General features: G+C 45.6%; 2 pseudogenes; both read right to left on the reverse strand.

Annotated features, from left to right (window-relative positions):
- Positions 1–11,604, reverse strand: part of LOC146184476 (uncharacterized) — a 31,074-nt pseudogene extending 19,470 nt beyond the window's left edge.
- A 1,431-nt stretch (positions 11,605–13,035) lies between these two features.
- Positions 13,036–25,987, reverse strand: LOC146184477 (uncharacterized; annotated as a pseudogene).
- Between the last annotated feature and the right edge of the window lie 19 nt (positions 25,988–26,006).

Consider the following 26,006-nt stretch of genomic DNA (forward strand, 5'->3'; position numbering starts at 1 on the left):
CAAAAGGCATGACTTTGAATTGATAAAGGCCGTCAGGGGTTGTGAACGCTGTTTTTTCACGGTCTCTATCGTCGACAGAGATCTGCCAATAGCCAGAACGAAGGTCGATGGACGAAAAGTAGCTGGCTCCGTGCAAAGTATCAAGCGCGTCGTCTATACGCGGAAGAGGATACACATCTTTTCTGGTTATCTTATTTAAGTGATGATAGTCAACGCAGAATCTCCAACTGTTATCTTTCTTTTTGACCAACACAACAGGGGATGCCCAGGGGCTACTGGAAGGCTCAATTATTTCGTTCGCCAACATTTTGTCGACCACTGTTTGGATGACGCGTCGCTCGGCAAGCGAAACACGATAGGGCCGCCTGTGAATAGGACTGGCGTCACCGGTGTCAATGCGGTGACTGACAATATGAGTCAACCGAAAGGGGGAAAGAAAATAAAAACCCGACAGCTAGTGGGATAGATTGTTTAAGAGGGCCATTGAGAAATATTTGGAAGCTTCCAGGAGCATTGATATTCTATGCAGAGAGGAGAAACAACGGCTGACGTAAAGCGAGAGATGAGATGACTTCATAAACTGTTCAAAGAAACCATTAATTTTAAGTCTAGGAAAGTTTAGAAAAATATTTTTTAACCGTTCTAAGGAATAAGCAAAAATCTTTAAAACAGCCTCAAGTGCTCTTGACATCTCAACTGCTAGAGTATTTAGACCAGCCTAGTTCTAAGTTCATAATTAACACTCAAGAGAGATGATTGGGCTTGGAAGACTAAAACGGAAATTGTTGTGTGGCCGTTCCCGTGCTGTCGTGCCGGGAGGCCGAGAGAGAAAGAGAGAGCCGGGCTACCGCGCCGCTCCAGAACCAAACACAAACTCAATCACCCCTGGCTGGGCTTCAGCTTATTGAGCGCCACTTTTAGGTTCATAGGTGGCGACCCCAACATCTTCTTTCTCAGTCACAAGTTCCAGCGGTCCGATGGTACTACATGGCGGCCGCTACGGTCAGACACAACACCATCACCAGGACGTGACGGTACCGCTGTAACAGGCGGCAGATGAGGTGTTGCAGCCTCTTGAGTTCGAGGGTGAGGCTGGAGAAGTGCGGAATCTGCTACCCTCAGCACAAAGGTACAAGGTGTCAACAATTCTGCTGCAAAATCGTTCCTCGCTCCGTTTCGACAACGAAGGACATTGGACGCTGTGCCTTGCTCAGAATTGTAGCACGCACCTAGTCGGTTCGAACCCAGACCTGTTCACCGTAATGATGTAATGGCGATCGCTGACGTGATGACGTCGGTTGAATTCCTTTTCAGTCCTTTTCTTGAAAGAGTCATGTCTGGGGGCTACCAAGTCACTTTCGGGCCAGTGTGGACGAAGCTTTTCATCCAGCTTTGGGACTCTAGTTCTCAGTCGCCTTCCCATTGGGAGCTGAGCTAGGCTGAAGCCACACACACCTGGTGTATCCCTTTAGCTGAGAAGGGCCATGTAAGCATCGTTTTCCTTACGGAAGATGTGTTTCACAGTCCGGAATATTAGTTCTGCCTCTCCATAAGACTGTGGGTAAAGGGGGCTACTGGCAATGGGGTCGAAATCATAAGATGCAGCGAATGCATCTAATTCGCGTTAAACAAAGGGCGGATACCTGTTGCGGTATCCCATGACGGGCGAAGAGGCTTTTGAGCCCCTCAGTGACCACTGGAGCTGTTTTACTTTTCAGTGTCACCACCTCTAGGAACGGGGAGTAGTAGTCCACTACCATCAAGAGTGTTTGAGAGTTGTGGTGAAAGAGGTCCATGCTCAAAACTTCCCAGGGACGAAGAGGGAGGTTTGTAGGAAGTTCATACTAATCACGTAATATTATCGGAGTAGATAATATTTATGAATATCGCTTGTTACAAATACATATTTCGGTTCGACAGGTATGGGAAATTTCTTTGTAAAAATTGCATCTCTTGAACACCGCACTGCAATAGTACACACCAGATGCACTGACACGTGGTTTCTAATACATTTTAGTACAGACTACGAGTTGCAATCCCTGGCTCATAATGTTCCCGTTTTTCTCAGCAAATAGAGATACTGTTGGTTTAGTCTTAAGCAGTTTAGAACGTACTTAGTGCAAATATAAACTATTCGTATATGTATTTTTACTTTAAATATTATCCTCGCCTTTACGAACTTTCTATCTTGTTTAGCTTTTTCCATTGATTTTATTATTTATCAACTTTTTTTTGTTTTCATATCGTGCTGCAATGACGTATGCATGGTATAACACTTTTTTATGTCATGATCATATTATTAATGAACTTCTAAAACTTGCTGTTTGCTCCTGCTATGTTGTGTACGGGTTTGCTGGGCCCTTGTCAAGCTGTTTGTACAGCTTTTAGCCCAGGCGACTCTACATTTGTTGGAAAATAAAATTTAATTTTATTCGGTTTGAGTGGTTACCATGAATTCACTTGAGAACATCCTTAATCAGGTTCCACAAAAAGTTTCAGTTTGCGGATTTTTTTAAACGTTCCGCTAATATGTCTGAGGCAGTTTTTCAGATAAAAGTAAACTGAATATGTGGAACAACGTTCCCGTTAAATTCTAAAGGTTTCATGTTGAACATACATGTAACTGAAACATCGTTCCAGGTTTTCTTCACGGTGCTTCAACCTATTTTATGGCTTTTCTCCTCGACAGCCCGGCTCAACAGGGGTGCCCAATGTTCTTGGTGGTTGAGCTATTGGATGGCTGCACTGCTCGAAGTCGCTGCCCGGCAAGAGTGCCCAGCTTCTTTCTTGGTTGAATTTCTTGATTGCTGCTCGACATCACCTAACAGAGAGCCAAACGTGCTTGGCTCAGGTTTGCAATCACACTGCAGTTTTTTTGTGTGCTGGGGACACGAATACTGATTCAGTCTCAGGCATTATTAAACTGCATTACAAGAGCTCTTGTACATGCTAGACAAACTTGTCCACCGTCGACATTACTTGGATAGCGAGAGGTATAGTGTTTAATGTTTACTCTCCCCCCCATCTGCTCAGAATTATCTATTGTTAGCGGCTGCTGAAGCAGTTACAATGAGAGGTAACAAATGTGCAGGGGTTTTGTGAATAGCAGATTGAAATAATTAAAATTATGTTGATCAAATAGAATGATCAGAATTTTGTGCACAGTTTTAAAGAAAAGCGAACAATGGTACAAAGTGAGCGTCAGTTCGCAAGCTAACGATTAGACATGGTACCTCTTTTGCTGGGCATGACAACCTACACTGGCATGGCTCTTGTACATTTTGCCTCAAAAAGAAGAAATGTGGTCGAGGGCAGACGAGCACGACAAAAAATGAAAGAATGTTTTCTTGGGGATGATATTTCATTACTGAGAACCCGTGGTAGAGTGACTTGGAAAATAAAAAAGCAACAGCAGAAGAAAACGTGCCAGTCTAGATACACTGTGACGTAGAGGCGCCGATAAAAGCTTGCAGAATGGCAAAATTAGAACAAAATAAATTAGCTGCCAATCCAAGCTTACAGCAAAGACCTTAAGGGTGTTTTAATTCCTTCCTTGTGTGCCCTTTACAATTCACCTCTCAACGTCGGGCAGAGCTTTTAAATAAAATAAATGTATTTAGCTTTCCTTTGTTATACAAATTCCAAAAACATTTTACATTTCCATGCTGCTGTTGTCTTTTTATTTTCCTTTCTAAGTAATCACATTCTTCACCCGGCATAAAGTGAAGTAACAGGTTTTGGAAACAAGTTTTTGAGAACCTCTGAGTTCAAACTATTATTATTTCTATAGCTTTGACTTATATCTTGCAAACCACAGCGTCAACTATTACGAACCAGAACCGTTAAGTGTAGTGAGGCACTAGAGCTCGAAATAACGAAAGCTACATATAAGCTGCTATTTAATAAAAGCTATGCGGACAAAAACATTTGTCATACGACTAAAAATGCTTGCATGTGAATTATAACAAATATGAGCAAACGATTAAACGAATGCAATCTCAAATGCTCGTGTTTTCCGCTAACTGCAAGGAACGAAGAGGTTACACCAGGAATAAGCCTTGAATTGTGGTTTGTACTATCATTCAAGGAAATAATTTTTTCTTTCAATTACATTAATTATTTTTGCTATGCGGTAAAGCGATATTTACGGTACGTTTCGTGATTTAAAGGAAGGAGATGCGATATTTTTGAAAAGGCACAAGGCAAGCTGAAAAAGTGGCTTAACCATGAGGGATGTAACACTGTAGGAATAACATGAGGAAACATGAAAATTGAGGAAGCAAGGGGATACTATGCTGTGGCTGGCTGGCTAGTTCATGACACAGAAGTATACCGTGCAACTGTGGAAGGAAGAGAAAAGGGGATGTAAATACACTGCCTGTGTGTGTGGCCCATATTCTTTTTCCTGTGACTAGTTCGCTGTATGTTTTGAAAAGTAGGCAGTATGAATTTATTATAGTAGCTACACTTGCAAGAATTTGAGTAGGAATAGAAAGATGTGCATGACACAAAAGTAGGTTACAAAGTATGTTACAAGTATCACTTACTTCAGCATTTTCATAGATTTCTGATCACATGCGATTTATACGCGCATGTCTTATACGCATTAAAGACCGTCACATTGCAGAGCAAAAACTGGTTTTGCGATCTAATCTGTAAACCAAGTTGTTTATCTTAGCAGAAACTGTGGCCTGCAGAAACTGCTCCCAAATTTTATTTTTGTGTCCATTTTCTGGCTCATAAAGCAATCAATACCTCCTTACAAACAGCATATCAAAGTTTGCAGACCTTGAATAAATAGAGCATTTAGCTTAGCAACAAAACTTCGAGGATAGCTTTTACTATTATACCTGAGAGGCACTTGAAGGTTTCGTAATCGGTGCGCACGTTGCACCTAGAGTAGTTCAGCTTCTCCAAAACTGATTCCAGCTTTAAGTCATGAGACATATTGACGTTCAGAGAAAACGATTTGAAACAATCCCAAATTTTGGCCAAATAAATTGGGGTACGTCAGGCCGAGGATGAAGTGCATGGTCAAACACAACAACTAAGCTTCTTCAATGCTAGTCTCCGCTGCCAAGCAAACAGTGTTTCTCAATCATGACAGAGTTTTCCTTTGTCATAGAAATACACGGATCAAGGTGAAGCTCCATGATCTGCGTTTTTTAATATCAAAAATTTAAAAAAGCTTTTCCTAATTTGGCCGTTTCTGCCCAAAGCTCACAATATATTTTTAACCTCCTGTCACCAAAAAAATTAGCTGGAGTTTACCTTTAGTTAAACCCGGTAGGTTGCGTAGCAAAGCCGAAGTACCTTCTTTTTGTGTTCTTGCTTCTTTTTTTGTTTTTTTTTGTTTTCTTCTTCTTAAGGTGAAAGGTGAAACGTAGCTACCGGCCGGGTTCACGCGACGGGCTGAAAAGTCGCGTAGTATTGCTTACTCAATAAAAAATGTATTTCTTCAGGTAACATTTTTCTCCGTCGTTACAACATGTGGTCAGTCGCAGCAGAGATGAATGTGTTCCCGTTTGACTCATACCAGCTGACTGTATAAAAATCATTTCATCCGTTACAATATAATAAACGGGAGTTTCGTTATTTCAATGCTAGATATGTATCTATACCAAATTATGAATATTATAGCGCTGTTAGTTTGCAAAACAAACAACAATGTAGAGTAGGAAATAAGTAATTGCCTGCATGAAAAACTTAGCTCAATACGCCATAGCATTGACAAGTTAGTATTGTTAAGGTGTTACCTATTGGTGTTGTGCCTACATACTTCTTCCATCCAACCTTCTGAATAGCTTCTTCCAGCATGTTGTGAATAAGAGCAAGCAGATGCAGACATGAGAGAGAATCGCAATAAGCTCAAGAAAAGTAGCCGCAATGAATAAAACTGAGCCTAGACATGAAGTTCTCTTCCTAAAGAGAAACATTTACTTGATCCGCAATATTTCCCACTCTCTTGACAAAATTTTCTTTCATTGCGCGGCTTTCGAATTCATAACATGTTAGATGCTGATAAAAAATTTTAGTGACACTGAGCAGTCATAATTATTCTCTTTGCAAAGTTTCAAATATAGTTATGTAATACACTCCTCGCCCCAATATTTTCTCTATAGGTATTTTATATTTAGAGTAATAATGAATTCTTTCCATAACTTGTCCTTCACTACGACTCTGACAAGCATGACGATTTCCAGCCGCAAACAGATACAAAACGCAGACACACGCTACAGCGTTTCACACACAGGGATGATGGTTTTTGTCTTGAGTTTATAATTTGTTTTTTTTTTTGTTATTTAATAATTTTTGTACACCAATACTTATACGGGCAAACATAGATTTTCCATTCTGAGCAATTTGGCATAATGAGCAATCTTTCGTATTAGAATTTTTAAAATAGGTAGTTCATCAACTACACACTAAATTTTCTCATTTACCATAATCAAGCAGTGGCTTTTCATTGTGAACGTAATGACACATTTGATCCCTCCTTTTTGTTTTTATTTCCTCAATTATACCAATTATTTGATCAAGTAAACACTCAAAAGTTTGTTGTTTAGCATCCTTAAGTATTCGCTTTTCGCTCTGATCATTTTGACCACTTTGATACCTATTTTTCAATTATTTCAATTTTATTGATTAATCAGATCGTTTAAATTTTTTTATTACCATCATCAATCATCCGCTTTTGATTTTGTGCATTTCGACACATTTGAACCATACATTTCGATTTGTTAACATTTTCATTTCCTTAATGGATCAATGCAGTATAATTATTTCATAAATATGGTCATTTCATATCAGCAAAATCAACCATAAATCAATACAACGACAAATTACTACAATACAATTTTTTTTTCAACGCAGCCCCCGATTATTTCCGACAAGCGCTAACTACAACTACAACTACAACGCCCACGGCTTTTCGGCCAAACGGGTTGCGGAAGCTCTCGCTTAAAAATTACTTCCCTCGTCTGTTAAAAATTATCTCACCTGCTAAAGGTCCATGCGCCACAGGCGAGTGTCCTCAAAAAATACACCATCCCAAGGGCAATGCAGCATTGGTCACCAGTTTCATGGTGCGTTTGAAGCTACATGCATTGTCATTCACTGTAGCGGCTTCTTCGCTGCCTATTTATATTTTTTGCCACAGTCCAAGGATTAATTCTTTGAAGAATGGTGTTAGAATGACGGATTGTAACGAGATATAAAACACAGCTTTGAAAATGTACACAACCACATGGACACAATATCACTTATCGACTAATATTAGGAGTTGCCAAGGAAATATATCATATGCTGAGATAACAAGTTGTGCTTGAGTTGTACATGACCAATTCAAAAATAGATTGGAATTCTAACAGTGTACAACTTTATACCTACGGACACAATAGTAAATTGATCAGAGTAAAATGTGCCGAATAGTACAGGTAATATGTATGCCCAATTCGGTGTTCTTTTTCTCTTATAGGGATTAACACAGCAACGCCACAAAGGCTGTGAGGGATGCCTCCGTCGACATCTCGGAAAATTTGGACCATTATGGGTTCTTATTCTCACTTAGCGCCTCACATTTGAGACACGATTTTGGCCTCCATCTAAAAGCGGCCGCCGCCATCAGAATTGAATCTGCGTATTTATGTCCAGCAGCTTTAGTTCTTTGCTTACAGCAGACACTATGCTTCTTAGAGGGCTGCTTTTGCAAAAAAACTTGTGTCAACGTGCCAATAAAAGAGCCCAACATGCAACCCACAACATATTTTGAATGTGTGCGAGATGGCTTGGTTTACGCGAATTAGGAAAACGATACCATCAGTTTGTGACGAGCCATTACGATTTCAAACAAAGCACAGCGTTGTCAAGCGGTCAGCACTTACCTAGGCACTTGGCCATCAGCAGGGTGTCGTGGCGCCAAAAGCATTTCGTGCTCTTGATTCGCTTCTAAATGGCATCAATTATCCGCGGCGTTCTGGACTGCAAAAACTAGGAGTCGCAGTCGCCATAGTCCATTTTAACGGAGCTTCGACATCAGGGAGCTTTGGTCTGTTTTTGTTGTGACAAGAAAGGAAGAGCACTGAGGAGCACAACAAAATGAATTGGTACCATCGTAGGGCTGATAAGGGGTTCTCATTCGTGACCATCGGGTAACGCGTTCATCGCTTACCGTGATGAAGCGCTTCGCGCCGCTTACGTTGTGCTGCGCGTGGCCGTGCACTCTTGGTGACGCCTCCTGTTGCGTGCGAAAAATTAAGTTCGTGTTTCATGGGCTAGACTGCTATCTTCGACGACTCTCGGGCTCGGCGTCATGGAACAAAGCGTGCAATCTTGTCTGCCTGATGGCGGCAGATAAGCTGCAAGTTTAGCTTATTTAGCGAGAAATAACTTTCTGTGGCTACGTGCTGCATGATACAAGCGAAGCGTCTTTCCAAGCTTGTTTTGAGCGAACGCTGGTATACACATGCTATCAGTAATGTGGCTGGCGCTTGTCGTAGCGTGAACCACATGGTTGCGGAAACTTGTTCGCAAGCGTTCGTTCGCGCAGTATTGTGACCATGAACTTGTGGGGTAAAAACCTTTCATGTTCTCGCCGGCGTTTTTGCGCCAATTACGTTTATTTGGTTTGGATTATGAGGGTTTGCAATAAAGCAACTTGGCCTGTTTAGAAGGAGGGCTCCATTTACATGCACCCACGCACGCGGCGGCTTGCTTTAGCCTTCACCGATGTGTACAAAGACCGCCGCCGCTACGAATGTGATAATGAGGGCCTCGTACACAACTGTCGGAGTGCCTCAGCCGGAGTACCAATTATTGTTCGAACCCAAGCAAGCCAGTCGCGTTTGCATATAGAGGTGAAGTGTAAAGGGTGGCGGTTTGCTGAGCCGTTTAAACCGCGGTTAGCTCTGGCAGCGCGCTCGGCGCTGACCGCAGATGCCATGGCTCTACATTGTCCTCGAGCATATATGCCGACCCCAGGCGGCGAAATGAGCGGAGCCCATGCAATGCTGAGGGTTTCATTATTTTAATTCGTTAGTATAACACACCATGTTTGCAGAATCTGTCCGCGAAACGTGTCATCAGAGTATTTGCCCGCACCCTCAAAATTCAACCGCCTGGCCACTCGAAATTTTACCTGGTTGGAACTTAACCAAAATAGTTTAATTTAGGTTAATATCAGCAATTCAACGGTGACCTCTAAATGTGGGTGACCCACCCATATCTTGGCCACTTCGACCCCCAAATTTCCCCTCGCGCAAATTTGATGAGCCTATGTTCATGACAAGTTCACCACCAAAAGAAAATAGATAATAAAGCAAGAATCCATAGTGCAGTGAAGGTAAACAATCAGAAAGGAGCATAGAAAATGCAGTTAGGAGGTATATGTTTTGTTTATGCCTTGTAGAGTGCTGGCTTGAAAATGAAATAATACACAAATAAAAAAGATCAATCTAGGCTGATTAGAAATACAGATGCACTTTAAGAGGTGTAAGGGTCGTAATATAGGACATTCGGTAAAGGGCACCATATCATCAGACCACCATTATACTTCGTGTGTATGGTACCTACCACGGTTTTCTTTTCCTTGCGTTATCAGCGATGTGACGTAATTTCACAGCACCAATTTCCTTGAGTTGAGGGCCGTTTTTTTCATCACTGTTTGATAGCATGATGCATGAACTTAATCATGTAGATGAGCCCTAGGTCAGGTTTTGAAATGCTGTCCTCCTGCGTGCGTCACACTCAGCATGTAAATGCACGCGCATTGCTGTTTTGTATATTAGTCATCTTGGCAGCGGTTATTGTGCTCCGAAGTAGAAATAGTTTAGTGGGGAAAAATGGTAAACGATAATTTTGTTTTGCGACAAGACGAATTCCAAGCGCGATAAAGTCATACGCTAAGCTCTCTTTTCCAGTTAGTCATCTGAGCTCCAAACTTCTAACACCATTTCGCTTGTGCATACATGCATGCAATTATGTACAGGAATATTTCTTCCCTGAATTCTCATTGAATCATGTATATTTACTTGGCCTTCTGAAACATAGAATCATCACCGCATTTCAAGTTATCTGGCAATAATATCGGAAGACAACAAACATTTATAAATTCAGCTGTCGAAGCGGCTTCTCGAATAGCACAGTTTCTTTTTCTATTACGCACAGCCATATCACAGCCACCACAAAATACAAAATTATGTAATAAAAAGTCAGCCCAGATAATAAGAGACACACGTGACATCAGTTAACCGGGTTAGAAGCTTGCACCAATAATCAAGAGAAAAAAAGAAACCATAATCAAGCCTAATATATTCATCTGCTTTGGCATAGCCTTCGCCAGTGTGTAATATTAAGCATATTTAATAAATACAACATTAATCTTTGCTCTAAATGTCAAGCAAGTAATAAAACATTTTGAAATTTGCAATCAAATCTATGCAGTACGCTGTGTAATGGTAACCATAATATGCGTTCTGCAGTAACCACCCAGTCGAAAAACGACAGCTGATTCCAAATTATTTTTAGTTGGACCAGTGGGCACTAATTGGCATTTGGTCCTAATTCCAAAGGGTGCCAACTGCTCTGAGGAAACCCACAACTGGAGATTGCCCATGCAATCTTTTTGTTTCTTTTTGGGCATTGCCGGGTTTTATCTAGAACGCCACAATGTGTCTTTCGAGCACGTTGTTGGTAAGTAGAACACGCGGAAGTTGGAAAAACGGCTGTTTCATTTAAAGAATATATATGTTCCAGTTAATATGAGCTCGTTTCAGTTAAAAAGACTGAAATACGCCATAAGTGTAGCGTTCCACGTAGCGCAAACTAATAACGTCTTGTTAAAGATAAATTATCTGGAATAAGTGATTTATCTGGAACTCATGTGGAACCTGTGGCGTTTATGTGGAACGAGAATTAAGTGTGTAAGGGCGCACCTTTGACAGCTGGTAAGGAGGGAGATTATCTCCTATGTTATGCTAGACCACCACACAGATTCACGAACGAGGGCCTTGAAGCGACTGATGACCTGAGCCCTTCATGCAGAAGCGTCCAGACTACTGGCCTCATTGCTGCAGGGATCACGAGGCGAGTGCTTTTGAGGAGATCATCAAAAACAGAAAGTTCATCCTTGACTGATTCATACTTTCACACTTGAAGAGGAATGTTTGAATTCTTTGGCCAGCCGTGCTGGCAGAAAGAGATGAGCTTGGTGCATTATTAGTCACAACTTTGGGCATTCCTGATTTTCCGCATCTTCACAAGAAGCACATTTGGAGCAGAAGCCATGACTGCTGTAGCAAAATGTTCCACCGTGTCTACTGGATGCACTTTGGTAGGGATGCGGGACAATGCATTTGCTGTAGCCAACAATTTTCCGGGCACGTATATGATCTCAAACTGGTAAGGCATTGCCTTAAGCCTGAGTCTTTGCACTCTCGGAGGAAGCACGCTAAGTTTCATTTTGACGAACAATGACATCAGTGGAAGGTTATCAGTCTCTATGGTGATGGTATTGCCTCTGATGAACTGGTCGAACTTCTGGATGGTCCACGCTGTAGCCAAGGCCTCTTTTTCTGTTTGACTGTACCTCTGTTCTGTGGTCGTCATTGACCTTGAGGAAAAGGCCTCAGCTCACCAGTCAGTTGCGCTTGTTGCAATACTGCTCCGAGTCCAAACGAGCTGGCGTCGGCAGAGACTGTTGTGGCATCTGATGGGTGGTACTTGGCCAACCATCATTCGGACCTCAGAAGTTGCTTGACATTTTTGAATGCAGTTTGATGTTCATGCTGCCAAGTCCAACAAGCATTCTTGATGAGAAAGGTGCGTATCGGAGCAGTGATTTCCGAAAGATGAGGCAAGAACCTAGCAAGATGATTTACCATCCCAATACTTTGTTGGGCGAGGTGGTACTTATTCGTTAATAATTTAAACAGTGCGAACAAGAACACAAAGGACAAATAAAAGAAAGCCACAGTACAAGTGCTTGTACTCTGGCTTTCTTTTATCTTGTTCTTTGTCATCGTGTTCGCACTGTTTAAATTAATAAGGAATAACATTCCGAGTAAACGTCTGACACCTGCAACGTCTGTGGGAGGTCGCATTACATACACTGCATCAATCATGCCCGGGTCTGGCTTGATGCCTTGTGCTGAGCCGACGACACCTAGGAAGGAGACTTCGGAGACCTCAAATAAAAACTTGTCTTTGTTTATTGTGACACCTGCAGTTGCAAGACAAGTCAACTCTCGCTCTAGTCTTTAATCGTGTTTCTGATTGGTACGTCCAAAAACAAGAAAATTGTCAATCGTGTTGACAACATCCTCCTGACCTCAAAGGATCCTGGCCATTTTATTTAAATACTCCAGAGCGGAAGTGATGCCGAAGGGCAGTCGGCAAGAACAATTGCGACCGAAAGGAGTGATGAAAGTTGTCAATGATTGCGGGTCTGCTGACCGCTTGACTTGGTGGAAGCCTGCAGTTGCATCCAGCTTCGAAAAAATGGCTGCATCACCGATGAGACCAACAACTTGTTCAACGGTAGGCAAATATGTATTTCCCTTAGAACCACTTTGTTTAGTCGAGTCGGGTCCACACACAAACGGTACATTGCATTTTTTTACACTGCCACCAGTCCGGCGCACCATGGAGTTGATTTATCAACACGGCAAATGACGGCGTGGCTTTCGAGTTTTTCAAGTTCTTGCCGAACAACTGAACGCCACGGGATTGGTATCCGTCGAGGGGCACTGAGTGAGACAGCACATCTTGTTTCAAGCGAATGATGTACTCATTTCTGAGCATGCCGAGGACGCAGAACAGTTCAACATAAAGCTTTGGCTCAAGAGTGTTGACAGTACCCAAAATGTTGACAGTACCCAAACTTCAAGAGCTTGGATCGCTGGTAGACCCAGTAAAGGTACTGAAAGTGAGTGAATGCCGTAAAGACGCTGGCAGAAGATCTTCCCTTGCCGAGATAGATGTGCCAAATACGATTTCCTACAAGCAGAGGTTATGCACAGGGCCCTGTCAAAATAGCATCTACCTTGGCGAGCTCAGCCGGCCATCGGGGAAGTGACTTGAAACTGCGGAAACCTCGGCACCTGAGTCTACTTTGAAGTGAGTTGTGTAGTTGTCGACTGTGAAATGCACATTCTTGGCTTTAGCTGGCTTCTCGAAAGTGTGCAATTGGATAGGACTGAGTTTGACCTGCCTCGACTTCTTAGAGCGGCAAATCTCAGCAATATGACCTGTCTTACCACAGCTGTTGCAGACAGAGCTCTTTGGCAGGCAGTCTGAGCGTCTATAAAATGCGCGGCCGCAGAAGAAACAGACCAGAATATCACAATAGCGTTCCGACTTCACATCCAGTGAGCGCGTTTTCGCATCGACCGGCCATCGCGAAAACTTTTGAGTCGCAGTATTAGTGTTGACCATGCCTGGCGAGGTAGACTCTGCGAGTGAGCGTTCCTTGTCCGCATCCTCGGACTGACAAGATTGCGTCCAAGCTTCTTTCAGAGTTACCTTCGGGAAGCAGCAAAGCTTATTAGAGAGACGCATGTCGAGCAATCCAATGACAAACCTGTCGCGGACCAAGCGTTCTTCCACTGCCGGTGACTGGTAGTTGCAACGTTTGATTATCTAGAACAGCTCGGCGTAAAATGCGCCGACACTCTTACCTGGTTGTTGAACGCGCTTGTGAAACCGAGACGACTCATAGAGCTCATTACAGAGATGTTCGAAGTTCTCGGAGAAGTGTTTGACAACTGCGTCGTAGGTGGCTAACGTGGCAGTGTCGAATGAAAAAGTGTCTAGCAGCGAGCGAGCTTCCTGCCCATACAGTACAGAATCGTATGTACTTGCACGTTTAGCGAAGTGTTTCGTAGACCGGAGAAAGCGGCATAGTCCTCGAAGCGAGACTTCCATAAAGACCAACTTGCAGGGTTGCAGACGTCGAACGCGTCTAGCGGTTGCAGAGTGAGGCCTAGCAACTATGCCTACTGGGCGCTTTCGTTCGTGAGCATCTTTTTGCCATTGAGGGTCGTTGAGAGCTGCTTCAATACGAGTTTGGCATGCTGCTGTCATTTCTGACACTATGTTGTGTGGGCGTTCCCGTGCTGTCGTGCCGGGAGGCCGACAGAGAAAGATAGCCAGGCAACCACGCCGCTCCTGAACCAAACACAAACTGATTCATTCCAATCCCCCTGACTGGGCTCCAGTTAAGACGGAAGTTCATATGTGGCGACCCCAACGAAAATAGGGATGACAAAAAAGAAGTGTCCGAAGTTTTTTTTGTCGGAGAAAGAAAGAAAGATCTGTTGGTGCAATGGTATTGCACGAGTAATGGAGTGGGAAGTGGCAAAAGGGGTTAGAAAATTATTTTATGTATCACTTGAAAGGTCGTGAGTGGTATCACAATTTGATTATAAAGAAATTGTGCCCCAATAGAAAGTAAACATTAAGGAAAGGGGGTGTGCCAACTGAAAACGAATGGCCAAGCCCCATTATATGGACATTAAAAAGGGTAAGCTTCGTTTTCAAAAAATGAGGAGAAAGCCGCCATAAAGAACCACAGTCGTATAAAATGCTGGTATCTAGTTTATAAAGGACAAAGTTTCGGCTTGCTTGGAGAATGATAGTGTGATAGAAGAACTGCAGAATGGATTCCAAAAAACAAAGCAAGTGAGAGGACAATCAGTTCTCACTTACTCAGGGTACTCATATGAACAAAAGAAATGCCGGTTCCTGTGAGTAGCTTTTCTGAAATAAAGAGGCATGCGACAATGGAGTTCGATCATTTGTGGGACATACTGGGCGCACTGGAGACGGAGGCTGGAATTACTTTCTATTCGTTTAAAAAATATTTGTAAAGGTAAAAAGAGATACAGCCATGGCTTATAGACAAGGATGTTCTTGTCATCTTTGTGTTTTTGGCACACCTACAAGGACTGCATTCCAAACCAGAGAACACCGCAATATTCTTCAAGCGTTTGTTCAATCAAGACGCACAAATTAATCAGTAATTACTAGGACTGAGGCGCCTTGATCATGTAGTCCTAATGACTGATAAATAAAAACCTTTCCGCCTGATAACAGACATCCGTGGTACAAGGACAGAGTAGATCCCAAGTTTACCAATAAACAATGAGCACTAAGGATTTTTATTGATAAAGAGGACGACAAATACAGGTTATTGGCAAGTAGTGGCGGTGACAAGGCCGTATACAAGAAAAGAGCACACAGGCGTGATAGTGCTGAAATTAAAATTGGCCTGGCCTGCGCCCGCAAAAGAACTAAGCAACTCGGTGGTGATATCAACAAACGTGCTCGTCGATCGTTGAACAAACAATACCTGTCGCACTCATCAACGCTCAATTTAAAGGCTGCTCAGAACCATCTATAGATAACGCCCCAAACTGTTACTAGCGCAACAACTTGGAACATTGCAGAGACATACGCGAGTCATCGAAATCGTCGAGACACATCTCGGCGCACCTTGCGCGACAAAGAAACTGATAAAATGAGTCTCGCGACATCGAGATTTAGCAAACAAAGAATACAGAATTGATATACGTGCCAGAACCAGAGTGATAACGCCGCATGACAACGGCTCCTAAAGAACAACAAATACAGTTTTGAAGATTTCGCGCGTTTACTCCCCCCTTGAAAAACAACGCCTTGAACGCCTTGATGTTCCAAAATACACAAAGCAACTTATTCATAGAGTTACAAAGTTTAAACACCACGGATTATTCAACGCGCGTAATAATGCTTCAGACGAACAACATGTACAATTTCTGGGCGCGTCTGCCGACGTTGTGATGCTCTCGTACTGTCAGGAATGACTTGATAGTCGAGTTATTCAACGCAGCGAAGTATTTTGTATGGCCCAAAGTATCGTGCGAATAACTTTTCGCTTAGCCCATGGCGGCAAATTAGAGTTCAAAAACATAACTGGTCTCCTGGCTTGTACTCTGCGCGGCATCGTCATAAGTTATATCGCCAGGTGTTGATGTCGCCGTTGATCTTTAATAAGCAGCCGTAGGAGTCGTCGGGCTTCCTCTACACGCGGCAGGTAGGCGGCGATGTCAAAGTTGTCCTCGTTGGTTACGTGCGGCAGCACTGCGTAGAGCGTCGTTGTGGGCTCCCTGCCGTGCACAAGCTTGAACGGAGTCGCTCTCCCCTTCTCCTCGACTGTCTTCTTATACGTGAATATCTCGTTCGGCAGGATGGGGCCCCAGGTCTTGTGTTCGGCGTCCACGTACATGGTGATTATGTCTGCGGTCGTTTTGTTGGGGCGCTGCGTAAGCCCATTGCCCTAGGGATGGTAGGCAGTTGTCCTAAGCGGACTCGTTAGACTGTAGTGCAAGATGACCTGCGTGAGCACAGCCGTAAATGCAGTTCCTCTGTCCGTGATGATCACCTCAGAAGCGCCTTCTCGCAGAAAACTTCTTTCGACGGAAAATTTAGCAACTGGTGCTACGGTACCATTAGGAACGGCTTTGGCTTCGGCGTGACTGGTGATCAAGCTGGGAAGGGGCCTAGAAGGTCCATCTCAATTTGTTGAAAGTGTTTACTCGGCGGCGGCATGGGGCTCAGCCAACCACCAAGTCTCGTCAGGGTTGCTCTGCGTCGCTGGCATTCACAGCACGGTCACACATATTTAACAAGGTTGGCAGGCAACCGCGACCAGTAATAATTTTCTTGTATCATGTGTAACGTGCGCGCCAATCCGAGATGCCCTGCTGTCGGTTCATCGTGCACCGCCTGCAGAATCTCATGTAAGAGGACTTTGGGTACTACAAGAAGCTGTGCTTTTATGTTGGTTGCGCAGTTATAAACGACGACGTCGTTGTACAGGGCGAGCGACAATAAATGATGCCGGAACACAGCAAGAGGGGTAGCGATCTTTCCTTCGAGGTAATCAGCAAGGTCTTTTACCTCAGGGTCCAAGCGCTCCTGCTGTACAAAACTGCTGGCGTTACCGGTCACAAGAAGGCATCTTCGCCTTGTTACTTCGGTAGCGCATCAAGGGGAGCTCGTGACAAGCAGTCTGCTTCAAAGGGCTTGCAGCTCTACTTATAGACGACTGTGACGTCGAGTTCTTGAAGACGCTAGGCTCCATCCTGCAAGGCGTTCGGAGTGATCTTTTAAGTTGGCGAGCCAGCAGAGAGCATGGTGATATTTCATAACCCTGAATGGTCGTCCGTACAAATAGGGGCGAAATTTTTATGTCACCCAAATGATGTGAAGACATTCATTATCCGTTGTCGAATAATTGGCTTCAGCTTTCGAAATTGAACGGTTGGCATAGCCGATATCTTAATCCTGTCCTGCACTCTTCAGAACGAGAACCGCGCCTAGGCCCAAACCGCTTACGTCGGAGTGAAGTTCAGTTTCGACGTTTTCATCAAAGTGGACCAGGACAGAAGGGGACTGTAGACGGCGCTTAAGCTTAACGAAGGCTTCTTCTTGCTTCCCTTCCAATTTAAAATCTACGTCAATCTTTGTAAGCTGCGTCAACGGCTTGGCGATGTGCGAAAAGTTCCTGACAAATTGTCGATAATTAGCGCATAGCCCAAAGAACCTGCGTAACGCTTTCTTGTCGGCGGGAGGTGGAAAGTGCGTGATCGCAACCGTTTTCTCTGGATGGGCGAACACCTTCCTTGCTAATGATAAAACCCAGGAATCGCAGTTCCTCGTAGGCAAAGTGGCCCTTCTCTGCTTTCAAAGTTAGCCCTGATGACTTGATAGCTTCTAGCACTGTCCGAAGCCTTTTTTAGTGGTTTTCGAAGCTACAGGAGAAGACAACGACATCATCCAAGTATACCTGACCAATCTGCCACTTCAAGCCCGCCAGAACAATTCCATTACTCGTTGAAACGATGCTGGTGAGAGGCCATATGGCATCACATTGAACCCGAATAGGCCGTCCGGTGTGATGAATGCGGTCATCTAGCGATCTCTTTCATCGAAATCATCCCGCCGGGGTGGCGCAGTGGTTACGGCGCTCGACTACTGCTCCCAAAGACGCGGAATCAAATCCCGGTCTCGGCGGCCGCTTTTCAATGGAGGCGAAAAGCAAGGCGCCTATGTGCTGTGCGATGCAAGTGCACGTTAAAAACCCCTGGTGATCGAAATTTCCTGAGTCCTCCACTAGGGCGTCTCTCACAGACTGAGTCGCTTTCGGACTTTAAACCCCACAAATCAACCAACCAACCAATATTTTGTCGAAATCAATTTGCCAATAGCCGCTATACATGTCAATCGATGAGACACACCTTGCACTACATGTCCTGTTCATGTAAATTTCTTCCTGACTTGCACTAAAATGTCAGTAACTTGAGGTATTTCTCTGACCCACTCTGCAGGTTTCGTATCTCTTAATACTGCCCGTACCATTTTACATTCCATAGCCCTCTGCTTATTCCTCAACTTTAGTAGAACCCCCTTGACCTCGACGTGTTAGCCCTATAGGTGAGTACATGTATATGCAACTATGTAAACGTTCGTCTTGAGCGATACCGAAAAGCTGCTAGTCATAAACTGCGAGTGCTAGCCAAATACTCTGCGTCTCAATCTTATTCTCCTTGTTATTTCCCTTTCAAGGTCCGGATCTGCGGTTACTACCTGTATTAAGTAGACATATTCGCCTAATATTTCCAGTGCTTCGCTACCTAACGTAAACTGCTGTTTCTTCCCGAGGCTGTTGAACCTTACCTTAGTCTTCTGCAGATTGATTTTTAAGCCAACTTTCGTAATTTTCGTATAAAGGCCATGAATTATTCTTTGCATTTCTCCCGAGTTACTGCATGGCAATGTCATCAGCAAATCGACAATTACTGTAGTAGTTTCTATCTACCCTTACCCTTAACTGCTCTCGTTGAAAATCTATGGATACTTCTTCCATTCAAGCTATGAATCGTACTGGGGAGATCGTGTCTCCTGCCTAACACATTTCTTTATAAAAATTTTGTTACTTCTTAAAACAGGACTACGGTTGCTGTACAGCCAGTATATACATCGTCCAGCACTTTCACGTACGACTCGTCTACACCCTCATTTCGCAATGCCTTTATGACCGTCGAGCTTTCTACTGAATCAAATACGTCCTTCGTCACTGCGGGTAAGTCTGATTGGTTTTCCCTACCGCCAACCTCATCATTGTCCTGACCTCTCTGGCTACGGCAGAGAACACTATAGAACCCCTTGGCAACTTTGACTATCTTGACCATATTCATGTTGACATTGCCCGCCTTGTCCCTCAGCGGATACACCTGATTTTTGCCTATGCCTCTTTTCTCCTTCATCAACTTCAGGTTTCCCCTACTCTTTACAGCAAGATCAATTTTATCCATATTATGCTTCCTTACTTCGGATAATTTGGGCTTATGGATTAGCTTTGATATCTCTACCAAATGTATCTGGTCTGTTGAATTTGAAGCTTTCTTACTTTGGTGTTGCCTAAATAACTATTTCGTCTCCTTAGACAGCTTAACGGTATCCTCTCTAACTATCCTACTGCCTACTTCTAAAGCGCACTCAGTAATGATATCTGCGAAATTATTGGACATTGCTTCTAGGCTAATGCTGTCATCCTCGGTTAGAGCTTAATATCTTTTCTGTAGCGAGATCCTGAACTATTCTGCACTCCCCCTCACCAGTAATGCATTGATGGACTTCTTACTAATCTGTTTCGTTCCTTCTTCAGCTTTAGAATAAGTTCAGACCTTACCATCCTGTGGTCCCTGCATTGCACTTTCCCGATTACATCTACATCCTGCATAATGGCGGGGTTAGAACACACCAAATCAATTTTATTATTAATCTCCCCGTTAAGAACTTTTCATGTCCACTTCCGGTTTGCTGAAGAAAATGTTCATCACTCGTGAGTTATTGCACTCTTCAAACTTAATAACTGCCGCCTGCTATTCGTAGACCAATACCAAAGTCACACACTGCCTGGTCTCCTGTCTGCTTTTTCCCTACCTTGGCATTGAAGTCGCCTATTAGTAAAGTATACGGCGTCTTTCCTTTCCGCAGTTCGTAGACGCTTTCAACTGCCTGGTCATCATGACCACATGTAGGTGAGTATTCCTGCACAATCTTTAATTACGAATAATTAAGCCTAATTACGATGCCCTTTTATTAATGCTATACGCCACGTGCGCTGTTATGAGGGCACTACCATTGCCGGAGCTCTAGCATCACCTACCGCACAGCCGTTCGCATTATCTCTGTTCCGCCTCCAGCGCGTATTTCGAGAATGGCAGAACGAAGCGGCAGTCGCGTGCTATTTCGCGGAATCAGGCGAATTGAAAACGTTGATGTGAGAGAGAAAAAACTTTATTGTTGAGACTAGTGTTACTGGGTCTTAGTGGAAGAGCAAAGTGGCCGTTAGCTGGTGGCTTGTGGCGGCTTCTTCAGTGCGGTTTACGGCGCCCAATTGTATATCGGGTCTCGCATTATGAAGCACTTGCTTCCAGGATTCAAATGAGGCAGCTTCTATGAGAGTCTTTCAAAGGTACCAGTGTGCAATTTGGCAAAGATATTGTTACTTAGCTGTATTCGCTGTTCGTGATGAGGATGAAGAAGTGAAAGAGACTCCGAGAAGACGACGACGCTGAGTGTTGTGAAATCGGTGCCCTCATCAACGTTAGTTGTGCGGACAGCTTTGGGACTGTAAATCTTCCACGTAACATCTCTTGGTGGAGGTTAATCTATTCGATCCCCTGTCACAAGCTGGATCTCCGCAGCGGCCGCCACATCGGAACCACCACGATGACTACCGACGCCTCTACCTCTACAGCCGCCGCCCCTGCTGTTGTAATGGCCCACCCCCGTGACCCCGGAACCTTCTGCGGGACCGACGACGTCGACGTGGACGACTGGCTAGCCCTATACGAGCGCGTGAGCAAGCACAACAGGTGGGATGCCACACTCATGCTCGCGAATGTAATATTTTACTTGGCTGGAACCGCGCGGGTGTGGTTTGAAACCCACGAAGACGAGCTAACATCTTGGGATATTTGCAAACAAAAGCTGCACGACCTATTCGGAAAGCCTATTGGCCGCCACATTGCCGCCAAAAAAGCGCTCGCCTCTCGGGCTCAAACGTCTACGGAGTCATATCTCACTTACATCCAAGACGTCCTGTCTCTATGCCGCAAAGTCGACCAAGGCATGCCTGAGGAGGATAAAGTCGGCCATATAGTAAAAGGCATTGCCGACGATGCCTTCAATCTCCTGTTGTGCAGGGATTGCTCAACCGTGGACTCTGTGCTGCAGGTGTGCCGACGTTTCGAGCAGGCGAAACAGAGGCGCATATATCACCGTTTTGACCGGCTGCCGAACACGGCTGCTAGCTCCTCCTGTATCGATATCCCGGCTCCTCGACCGCCTGCGAACGACAGCACTTTGACACGCATTGTCCGCCAAGAGGTTGAGGCAATGACTCCCGCGGCCTCGCTGTCGCATACACCCGACAACACCATGGCTACCATATCACTTATTAAGGCTGTTGTTCGCCAAGAGGTTGCGAATATGGGCCTCCCTTCTACCAGCACCACCGACACCACGGATTCAGGACCTGCCCCTCCAGTAATTGCTGCCACCTCAACCAACGCCGGTTTCTCGCCCCGATATCGTTACCGCAACCCAAATGAATGGCGTACCCACGACAATCGCCCCATCTGTTTTACTTGTTCTCGCGTTGGCCACATTTCCCGCCACTGCCGTAGTCGCTGGTACACGCCATCTCGTCAGTACACCTACGTTGACCGCCGCGGAGACTATGCCCCTCGCTATTCTCCACCTCGCCCCGACCAGACCCTTGCTGACCCCGGTTCCACTGTCCGTCCTGCCAACCGTTCACCATCCCCACAAGCACGACGTTCGCGTTCTCCTCATCCTCGCCGCAGTTCGCCAACGTCCTACTCTGGCCACTTACCGGAAAACTAGCCAATGCAGCTCCCGGAGGTGACGCTGCATTTATGACCCGGACTGAAAAGCCTCTGTTGACCCCTGCCCTACAAAATAACCGTATCGACGTCCTTGTGGATGGAGTTCCCGTTTCTGCTCTAATTGATACAGGCGCCCAACTGTCCGTTCTAAGCTCCTCATTTCGTCGTCGCCTCAAGAAAGTCCTTACGCCAGCCGTCTCGTCCACAGTTCGCGTCGCCAATGGCAGCCCTGCTGCCGTGGTTGGCATGTGTACGGCGCGAGTTACAATTGCTGACCGTCATGCCCCAGTGTTGTTCACCGTCCTACATAAATGCCCCCACGACGTTATCCTTGGCATTGATTTCTTAACAGCCCACTCTGCCCTTATTGACTGCTCTAGTGGCCTACTTCGCTTGGACCTCCCGCTCTGCTCTGAAGACCCCTCCTGCTCACCCCGACTTCGATCAGCACAGTTTAGCCGCCTTCCTCCAGAAACTGCCGTTTACATCCCTATGTCGCCATTCCCACCCGTCCCAGATGGCGACTATCTCGCTTGTCCCATTACTGATGTCATGCTGCAGCGGCACGTCACCCTTCCTCATCTAATTGTGCACATCTCCCAGAACCGCACCACTCTCCCAGTCCTCAACTTCAGCTTTTCAACTCAAGTTCTGCCCGAGGGAATTTCATTAGCTTCGCTGTCCCCGATGACCGATTGTGCCATTTCAGCTCTGTCTACAGATCATACAACTGCCGTCCCTGCCAACACCCCCTCGTCGTCCACATCGCGCCCTGATCCGCTTGACAGCATGATATCAGCTGATCTGCAACCTGAATTCGCCGCTGATTTACACAAGCTTTTGTTTACCTACAGTGACCTTTTTGACTTCGGCACCCGCCCATTGGGTCAAACGACAGTTGTAACCCACCGCATTGACACCGGGGACGCCAGTCCTGTCCACAGGCGGCCCTATCGTGTTTCGCTTGCCGAGCGACGCGTCATTCAAACGGAGGTCGAAAAGATGTTAACGAACGACATAATCGAGCCTTCCAGTAGCCCCTGGGCATCCCCTGTCGTGCTAGTCAAGAAGAAGGATAACAGTTGGAGATTCTGCGTTGACTACCGTCATTTGAATAAGATAACCAAAAAAGATGTATATCCTCTTCCGCGCATCGACGACGCGCTTGATAGTTTGCACGGAGCCAGCTACTTTTCATCCATCGACCTTCGTTCCGGCTACTGGCAGATTTCTGTCGACGAGAGAGACCGTGAAAAGACAGCGTTCATCACCCCTGACGGCCTCTATCAATTTAAAGTCATGCCTTTTGACTTATGTAACGCCCCTGCAACTTTCGAACGGATGATGGACTCATTGCTGCGCGGCTTCAAGTGGACGACTTGTCTTTGTTACTTAGACGACGTCATTGTTTTCTCGTCCACTTTTGACAGCCACCTCTCTCGCCTTTCTACCATTCTCGAGCTATTCCGCCGCGCCGGCCTTCAACTCAACTCAAAGAAATGCAGTTTCGGCCATCGGGAAATCAAAGTGCTTGGTCACTTGGTTAATGCTTCCGGTGTTCAGCCTGACCCTGACAAGATACGTGCCGTCACAGATTTTCCCACTCCGCGTTCATCCAGCGATGTCCGAAGCTTTATTGGCCTATGTTCCTATTTCCGACGATTCGTCCCGAACTTCGCAGTCCTTGCTCGTCCGCTCACCCAACTCCTCAAGAAAGACGTTTCATTCTATTGGGGGCCTGAACAAGTTGCAGCTTTCTCAAAGCTTATTGCTGCTCTTACTACTCCACCAGTCTTGGCCCACTTCAACCCTTTCGCCAATACTGAACTCCGTACCGACGCAAGTGGCCATGGAATAGGAGCTATTCTCGCTCAGCAACAACACGGCCGTACAAGGGTGATTGCGTATGCCAGCCGCCTCCTGTCAACGCCCGAACAAAATTATTCTATTACAGAGCGAGAGTGCCTGGCGCTTGTCTGGGCTATTACGAAATTCCGCCCTTATTTGTTTGGCCGCCACTTTACTGTGATAACAGACCATCATGCCTTGTGCTGGCTTTCCTCTCTCAAAGATCCTACTGGCCGTTTGGGGCGCTGGGCGCTACGATTACAAGAATACACCTTTTCCGTCGTCTACAAGTCCGGCCGGCTTCACCAAGATGCCGACTGTTTGTCACGTCATCCCGTCGACTCCCCTAATCCTACAGACTCTGACGATGATGCATATGTCTTATCTGTCTCCGCCTTTGCCAACATTGCCAAGGAACAGCACTTAGATCCTTCTCTGCATTCCATTATCCTCCGTCTTACCTCCGACCGCCCTGACCCATCTCTCGCCTTATTTGTGCTCCACGAGAACACCCTATACCGACGTAATATGCGACCAGATGGCACAGACCTTTTGCTCGTCGTTCCACAACACCTGCGTTCCACCCTCCTTGAACAGTTCCATGATGCTCCCACGGCTGGCCACTTGGGTGTCTCTCGAACATACGACAGCCTGCGCCGACGTTTCTACTGGCCGGGGCTCTACCGCTCTGTCCAGCAGTACATTGCCGCGTGTGAACTGTGTCAGCGTCGGAAGAAGCCCACAATTTTGCCTTCAGGTCATATGCAGCCAATACCCATACCAACTGACCCATTTTCCCGTATAGGCGTTGACCTCCTTGGCCCCTTTCCAGTTTCCACCTCGGGGAACAAATGGATCGCCGTCGCCACCGATTACGCTACTCGGTACGCTATTACCCGAGCCATCCCGACCAGCTGCGCCACAGACGTCGCTGACTTCCTTCTAGAAAACGTAATTCTTCATCATGGTGCTCCTCGCGAACTACTAACTGACCGTGGCCGCTGTTTCCTGTCGCGAGTGGTTGACGAAATTCTCCGTTCGTGCTCCGTCCGCCACAAATTCACCACCGCATATCACCCCCAGACCAACGGCCTCACGGAACGTCTAAACCGTACCCTCACAGACATGCTGGCCATGTATGTCTCTGACGACCATCGAGATTGGGACGTTCATCTCCCCTTTGTCACATTCGCCTACAATTCATCTGTCCATTCTACCGCTGGATACTCCCCATTTTATTTATTATTTGGCCGACACCCGTTACTACCCTTCGACACCTCTCTACCCGCGGCAGACGCCACCAGTACTTACACCAGTGATGCCGTCACCCGTGCTCATGATGCCCGCCGGTTAGCTCATGCCAGGCTCTCTGCATCCCAAGACTCTCAAAAGATCCGGTACGACAGCCGCCACCGTGATGTCCACTACACTCCTGGATCTCTCGTTTTGCTGTGGCTCCCGTGCCGTCGAGTGGGCTTGTGTGAAAAACTTTTGCCCCGTTACACTGGCCCTTACCGTGTTTTGCGCCCCGTGACCGACGTCACCTACGAAGTTGAATCTGTGGTTCCGAAGTCCACGTCCACAGCTCCAACCTCCCAAATAGTGCATGTGTCCCGTCTGAAGCCCTATCATCAACGTTCTATTTCGCTAACATAGACCGCACCGGGACTGTGCTTTTCCCGCGGGGGGGTAGTGTTACTTAGCTGTATTCGCTGTTCGTGATGAGGATGAAGAAGTGAAAGAGACTCCGAGAAGACGACGACGCTGAGTGTTGTGAAATCGGTGCCCTCATCAACGTTAGTTGTGCGGACAGCTTTGGGACTGTAAATCTTCCACGTAACAATATGTATGCTTCTCAGCCCGTTTACGGCGTTCGCGAAGAAATTTCCAGCGCCGTGGGGCTGTCCGATGTAATCGCAAAATTCGTAATCGAGATGAAGAGCGTCGACTACGACATGCGGCTAGAGGTAAGCACCTTGCTTTAGCTATTGCAGAGTGTGTAATTTCGTATTGTGGTTCCTTATGCTTTTGGAGATGTTCGGAAGATCGTGAAAGCCACCTGCACCTGCAAATCAAAATCGTGAAGACTGCTGCAAGCTCGCCGCTGCGTTGGCTGTTTATATTATAAAGCCACTATCATGCATCGCAAACGCACCTGCCATGGGCGTGGAATAAGCAATCATCTCGCCCGAATCTCGACAC

This window comes from Amblyomma maculatum, chromosome 7 (genome assembly GCF_055883805.1).
Source record: "Amblyomma maculatum isolate TAMU_Amacu chromosome 7, ASM5588380v1, whole genome shotgun sequence".
Taxonomy (NCBI): Eukaryota; Metazoa; Arthropoda; class Arachnida; order Ixodida; family Ixodidae; genus Amblyomma; species Amblyomma maculatum.